Genomic DNA, 8,486 nt, shown 5'->3' with positions numbered 1-8,486 from the left:
ACACAAGTTTCTGTACGCGAGTTGATACTTGAACTAATAAAATTCTCCAAACACGTGCACGTGTAATACTGTCATTGTAGAATTGAGTAGGATGGGTTGATTATAAAACGTCTTGTTTAGCAGTCAAACTAAAAACGAGTTTTCAAACAAGGTAAAATAAACGACCTATGAAAAATTATTTCTAAACCATAAGGCTAAAAATAGTAAACTAATTCGATAACTTTTGAGAACGTTTAAGTAAATCAAACTCAAAACAATTTACTAGCACTTTGTGATAAGATAGGCATTGTATCTTACTTAAAATGAGGGAAATTCCATACATTGTGATAAGATAGGTATTGCATCTTACTTAACAATGAGGAAAACTCCATACTTTGTGATAAGGTAGGCATTGTATTTTACTTAACAATGAGGAAAAATTCCATACTTTGTGATAAGGTAGGCATTGCATCTTACTTAACAATGAGGGAAATTCCACACTTTGTGATAAGGTAGGCATTGTATTTTACTTAACAATGAGGAAAATTCCATACTTTGTGATAGGATAGGCATTGTATCTTACTTAACAATGAGGAAAATTCCATACATTGTGATAAGATAGGTATTGCATCTTACTTAACAATGAGGAAAACTCCATACTTTGTGATAAGGTAGGCATTGTATTTTACTTAACAATGAGGAAAAATTCCATACTTTGTGATAAGGTAGGCATTGCATTTTACTTAACAATGAGGGAAATTACACACTTTGTGATAAGGTAGGCATTTGTATCTTACTTAACAATGAGGAAAATTCCATACTTTGTGATAAGATAGGCATTGTATCTTACTTAACAATGAGGAAAATTCCATGCTTTGTGATAAGATAGGCATTTTATCTTACTTAACAACGAGGGAAATTCCATACTTTGTGATAAGATAGGCATTTTATCTTACTTAACAATGATGGAAATTCCATACTTTTCCAGAAAAAGACAAGTTGAAATTTCTCTAGATTGATCCTCAGAAGTCTTATTTTAATATTATAGTCTGTTGTCTTGGTATGAAAGACATTTTACTGACGATATTGGATGATCATCCCCCAGTGATAGACACACAGAAATACGCTTTTATGAAAGTTTCGATGTTCCATCTTAAAGTTAGTTATTTAGGTTTAATCACCCAGGACGCTCACTAAAAGATCTTATTACCCTCAAATATACTGATAGAAGAGTTTTAAATCCTGTTTAAAAGTTAACAAGATGGAGCAGGTATTATCTATAGAGAAAAACAAAGGCAAAGGCAGCTAGAAAGAAGTCAAATAAACAGTTTCTCGACCAGGCGAATAACAGAATAAACGAAAAGTTTTGAAAAATTCTACATTAAATAAGAAAGTAGAAAGCGCATGGTATACTTGCTTGTAATATCCTAACAACATACAATTAAGGCCGGCAGAAGATAATTATCAGATATAGACATGCCTTTGAAATACCAGCTCTTTGTCTTACACTGCTAAATTAGGGACGGCTAGCGCAGATAGCCCTCGTGTAGCTTTGCGCGAAATTCAAAAAACAAACAAAATACTGAGTACAATATTTTAAATTGATAAAATGCTGACAATTATAACATACAGTTACGATTGTCTTGAAGAAGAGCTAAATATATATAAACAGCTATATGTGTTTGTGTTGTTGGAGAGCTGGTATTTCAAAGGCAGAGCTGGTATTTCAAAGGCGAAAACTACAAAAATTACAAAACTACAAAATTAAAATGTCACGCGATTTTTGAAACAGATAAACAATATTATCATCGTCAGATTTTGCCCAACTAATTGTGTCATCTGTTTATGATTCTCATAATAAATTCCAATAATAAGCACTATAATTATAGTTCCCGAGCAAAATGTCGTCATGACATGAATCGATGATGAAAACAAAAGCTAATTAAAACAATTACAATGAAAAACTAAAGAAATTTTTATATTTATATTTTTACCAATAAATATTATTAACCAACTTAAGGTTTATATTTTCTTAAAATAAATAGCGCAAAAGTAGCTCTACGCGAAATTCAACAAACAACAACTTTTCATAATTCAATTATATTATCATGGATATTAATACACTCTCTGAGAAGAGCTAAATCATTTACAGTGAACTAAAAACAGAAAACTCATTTGAGTGGCTGATCAGCACTTTACTTACATGAAGGAAATGCATGTGCATAATATTTAAATATTTTAAATTTAGCATGCTATTTATTAAAGAAATAGTCTACTTCCAGGTGTCGCATTCGCAATGGTTCTACAGTTTTGAATTACATAATGCATAAATATTTTCTTTTTTAAACTCTTTCTTCATACGTATTCAAATTCCAAGACATACCAAAGAGAATATATTGTATATGCTTTAAGATCTATAAGACTGATGTTCATATCCACGTAACAAGACAACATAGAAAGCCAACCTCAAGCTGTACGTACGACTTTGGTTTGTTTGTTATGAATTTCGCGTAAAGCTACACGAGGGCTGTCTGCGCTAGCCGTCCCTAATTTAGCAGTGTAAGACTAGCGGGAAGGCAGCTAGTCATCACCACCCACCGCCAACTCTAGGGCTATTATTTTACCAACGGATAGTGGGGTTGACCGTCACGTTATAACGCCCCCACGACTGAAAGGGCGAGCATGTTTTGTGTGATGGGGATTCGAACCCGCGACCCGCAGACTGCGGGTCGAGCGCCCTAGCCACCTGGCCATGCCGGGCCCTGTACGACTTTGGAGTTGCTTAATATGACAGCTGGTAAAACTTAGACAACTTAATTGATACAGGTTCTAAAGAAACAAATATTATTTTATAGAAACACGTGTATCTTTTGAACAGCTGGCTTTAAGAACAGATATTGGATTTTTCGTTTCTTATTGGATAAAAAAATATATAATTCATGAATGATTCTTAACAATTAGTCCCAAGACCACCTGCAAATGACATCCACGATATAAATTTGTAATAAAACGTTTGTATCTTATTCATTATCTGAGTTTAAACTTTTTTTTTGTTTTCTTCTAATTTGAACTTACATATTGTTTACACAGTTTTCTTCGTGCCCAGTCAACATTACATCAACCTGATGAATGACGTATATTAATGTAAAGCTGTTTGATCTTCTACCTAAATTACTATCGCGCATGGAAAACGATTATTCGCGTGATACTGGCATCTACCTCCATTATTTATATGCAGAAACCTGTTGAAGCTATCAAAACTTAATACCAACTCAATGCAAATATTTCAGAAACCAATTTTTCATATTTCGCTACACTTCACGTTTACTTTATTTTTTGTAGCCAGTCTTGCACCTGTCGAGGACGGTTTTGTACATTTTAGTACATTACCACAGATATTTTCGGCCTCATTACATTAGTTACAAGCACTTCACATATTATGTCTTCAAGATTCAGATGTTTCTAACCATCTAGAATACATATTGATATTCAATTTTGCAGCATAAAAAACACTTTTTTCTGTTTCACTTAAGATGCAAAGAGAAATTGGCTCAAGTTTGACCTTTGTGTGAGTGATACTGCAATTATCCACGAACGCCATGAATAGGAGATAGGCTTACATCCATGAATAACGCAATCACTGTCAATAAATGGCAAACTCGAATCATTGCCAATGGATAACTGGATAATCGCAACAAACTCATTTAAGAAAGACGTCGCATATAACGATACACACTATATAATCAGTGAGTAGAAGAGAGAGAGGGTGGAGAGAACATTATTTTCATAAGTGTAATCTACCATATAGCATAACATGATGAAACAGAACAAGCCATTTGATTGAAGTCATGTCTGCTACTGTAAAGCCTTCATAACTCCTGATGATAACTTGGTTAACGTCGAAACATGTAGAGTTCACATTTTAGAAATGTTTTTAATTGTGTGACGATTTTAACGTTGTGTGTTATTTATGTATTATTTTAAGTCTGCATACCCACTAGTGATAACTGTTCTACATACTTTACAATAGTGTATGTATGGTACAACCATTTTCTCAACTGTTCATTTTTAACACGTAATACACCCCCTGGAGTACACATATTTTCTCAGTCCCACGGGGCTATTTAAGCCGAAAAAAATATAATTGGCTAAACTTTTTGCATTGCTTCTCTAATAAAGTAACGGAGCTAAATCCGGGGTCTTTCTGTACCTACTAAAATTCTACCAATATTCTATAATATTCTGACAAGATTTGGATTTTCCATTCGTTTGTTTCAAGAAAAAGATTGCCAAAATGGCACCATTAACATGTAAGTGTAAACATGCCAAGTGTGGAGTATGTGGAAAATGCTCTAGGTGTGGCTGCAATCATGATGGCAAAAGCGTAGAAGAGAAAATGAAACACAAAATAAGTCTTCAGCCTGGTTCAAAGGTACAGAAGACAAGAAGTATAGCAACACAACGGAAATATGTTGAGCTTCAAGATTGAGGGAACCAAGACTTGCTCATGCAAGCCACAGATGTATGAGATTTAAAAATTGAGTGACCTACGGACAGCATTTTCGATTAATTCTTCATATTATTCCCATTTTCCAAGCAGCGAAGTTCGACAAGGAACACCTGTTGAAGAAATATCAATAAAAGATATTCCATATTACATGCAGATGGTTTCCTTTGTGTCAGTAGTGTTTGCAAAATTTTACAAAATTGTTTTCCCATCAGATCCAAATCAACTTATGGGCATAGTGCTGATCGATTACCGAAAATTCACTGGTAAGATTGAGATGATGTCCAGCTTAAACCTATGTCATGACATTTGCAGAATGCAAAAGATAATGAGTGGAAGTTCAATACAAAAAACGTGTTGATGGCTTCGTTATGTCACCATTTCCAACTGGGACAAATAGAGGCATTGTACAAAAACACATTGCCAGATGAGAAACATCCAGGAAGGAAAACGTACACAACTACGCGGAAGCATTACAGCACGTTGGCATCTGGGCAAGATTTGGTAAAAGTAAAAAAGTCATTCATGAAATATGATACTTCCATTATGTCAGCTGCAGTCAGAAAATGAAAAGCAAGATCAGCCAAATCAAAAAAAAAAAAAAAAAGGAAAAGGCAAGCAGCTGAAGGAGGAGCCCAAGGAGGTGTTTCATTATGAATTCTGTACTTGTTCGAAGATCAACATAAGTATTCATCCCAAAAAACAACAAAATCGTAAAAGAATTGTCATTTATTTGCGTGTGTTTTCATTTATTTTCATGAAAGAAAGAAGGAAAAGACAAAAGGACAAGGAAATAAAGAGAAAAACGATCTGGAAAAGGGTGCACTTTCCGGAAAATGTCGTCGAAACTGCAATTTTCAAACGATCATACAACTTCGAGTATTTATGCCTGAAAAAAAAAAACACCCTTGAACATATTTTTCACTGTTCTATTTTAGTATTTCAGTGTTCAATTTCCGCAGTTAACGTTCCACAGAAATCGGCAATACATCAGGAAATGTTGCCACCCCGAGGTATGAATTACGTGTTAAAATTTACTCATACATCAATACTGAATCAAGGAAAGTTATTCAACTCATTTTTCTAAAGATCAAATTTAAGTGCATTTGACAGTCAAGAAAGGCTTCTCAACTCATTGTTTTAAAGATATATTTTAAATGAATATTAGATTCTCAATTCATTTTTCTAAAGACCAGATTTAAACGAATATTAGTTAAGGAAAGCTTCTTTACTCATTCTTTTATAGACCAATTTCAAAGGAAAGTTAGAGCTAGGAAAGGTTTCTCAACTCATTCTTATGAAGACCATTTTCAAGTAAATATTACAGTAAAAGTTCGTTTGGTTGGTTGGAGTTTCGGGCAAAACTACACGAAGGCTATCTGCGCTAGTCGTCCCTAATTTAGTAGCGAGGGCAGCTAGTCAACACCACTACCTGCCAACTCTTGGGTTACTCTCTTACCATTGCTTGTCACATTATGGGATTTATCGTCACATTAAAACATCCCTACCACTGAAAGGGTGGGCATGTTTGGTGTGACGGGGATTTGAACCCACAAACCGCAGACTGCGAGTCTAGCGCCCTGACCACCAGGCCATGCAAGGCCCTACGGTAAAAGATGGGTTAGCTATTCATCTAGTGAACGTATATATGATCAACCCAGATCTTTACAAACTAGCTTGCATGTGCGTGGGTTTACGGCAACGACCGTTTCTCAAACAATTAAAACACAAATTTACACGTCGTTCATTTGGAGAGTTAGTTGAAAATCTAAGAAACTTCACAAATAAATAAATAACTTCAGTCGTCACCTATGATTTCCTTGAAAATGTTACCATTTAGAAAAACGAACATTTTAAAAGTAAGCAAAGATTTGCCTTTGGAATGATAGCTACTTAACAGTGGAGGAACTTTCGAAGTACAGTTTCGATCCTACGAAGTTGTTCATATGTAATATACAAATCGCTTACATCTAGTTGAAACATATACATACTGTACTTTCAACAGTAGCACAAGAAAAGAGTAAACTTCACTCTCTAAGGATAAATAACAAGGATGGTCCTGGATTTACAGGAAAACGTATAAATACATTTACAACCTTCTGAATACTATTTGTTGATTGTCCGCGCTGGCTCTAATCATGGTGCAAGGCGGTTTTTATTGAGCCAGATATGTACCGATGTTATAAAATAGTCAAGTTATTCTAAACACTAGCAATCAATGTTAAAATACAGAAAAGTTACTCTAAATACTTCTAATCAATGTTACAAAAAGACAAGCTATTCTGAACACAAGTAATCAATGTTAAAAACACTCAAGTTATTCTAAACTCTAAATATTGCTAATAAGAGTTAAAAAAACAGACAAAATATTCTCAATACTTATAATCAGTGTTCACAAATAGTAAGTTATTCTAAATGCTTGTAATTGATGTTAAAAAACAGACAAGCTATTCTAAATACTGATAATCAATGTTAAAAAATAGACAAGCTATTCTAAATACTGATAATCAATGTTAAAAAATAGACAAGCTATTCTAAATACTGATAATCAATGTTAAAAAATAAACAAGCTATTCTAAGTACTAATAATCAATGTTAAAAAATAGACAACCTATTCTAAATACCGCTAATCATTGTTAAAACGAAAAGCTATTCTAAACACTACTAATCAGTATTAAAAAAAAAGAAACAAACTCTTCTAAATACTGTAAATGCTGCTGATCAATGTTAAAAAAGAGACAAGATATTCTAAAGCTTGGTAATCAATGTTCTAAAACAGACAAGTTATTGTAAATTATTAGTAAATGTTAAAACAATCGACAAGCTATTCTAAATACTTGTAATCAGTGTTCAAAAATAGGAAAGTTATGCTAAATACTTCTGATCGATGTTAAAAATCGACAAGCTATTCTAAATACCACTATTTAATGTTTAAAAACAGAAACGGTATTCTAAATAATGGTAGTCAGTGTTAAAAAACAAACAAATTATTATAAACGCTGCTAATCAATGTTGAAAACAAACAAGATTTTCTAGATAGTGATAATCAATTTTAAAAACTATATAATCATATATTATTTCATTGTTTCATTTCTGGTTGCTAGATGGCAGGACAGATTGTTCTTATATAACTATACTTTGTGACTTTCATTGCACAAACACGATATCTGATAAAACAATTTCAGTAAAAATAAATAAAGAAAGAAAGATCTAAATTGACATTCGATGTATCAAATAGATTAATTATTTTTGCAACTGACAGATCTGTGTACATATTATTGATGTCTAAGTTTAAAAACACCAGCTGATGGAACACAGCTGATTCAAAGTTATGGCCTTAATCTGAATGCAGTTCATATGGCATACCAAACCTGAAGAAGAAATCACTAATAGCTGAAGCTACAGTTGTAGCTTCCTGATTTGGTATTGCATATGCCTCAGGCCACTTGGAGAAATAATCCATCATCACACAAATATATCTGTTTCCAGCACGAGTTTGGGGCAAAGGACCAGCAATGTCAATGGCTACTCTTTCCATTGGTGCACCAACTTGATATAACTTCATTGAAGCACGTCCCTTATGCTTGGGTCCCCTTTTAGCACAACATGTACTGCAGGTCCTGCACAATTCTACCACATCTTGACTCATACCTATCCACTAAAATCTCTGTCGTAGGTGACTCAATGTCTTCTTAACTCCAAGATGTCCTCCTGTTACAGTATCATGGGATTGACGCAACACAACTTCTCGTAACTTTCTCGGTATAATCGTTTGCCAGATCGTCACTTTCCCATCTGCAGTTTCCCATCTCCGGAGAAGAATACCATCTTTAAGCCTCAACTGGTCCCATTATGCCCAATAGTTCTTTGTCACGGGGCTTAGACTAGACACCTTCTCCCAAGCAGGGTGTAAAACACTTGCTTTTAGAAAATCAATTATTGGCTTCAAATCTTTGTCTTGCTCCTGCTCTGATTTTATATCTATACCTGGTTCCATTTC

The sequence above is a fragment of the Limulus polyphemus genome, unplaced genomic scaffold (assembly GCF_000517525.1).
Source record: "Limulus polyphemus unplaced genomic scaffold, Limulus_polyphemus-2.1.2 Scaffold192, whole genome shotgun sequence".
NCBI lineage: Eukaryota > Metazoa > Arthropoda > Merostomata > Xiphosura > Limulidae > Limulus > Limulus polyphemus.
The sequence above is the reverse complement of the archived record's forward strand: the minus strand, read 5'-3'. Positions refer to the sequence as shown.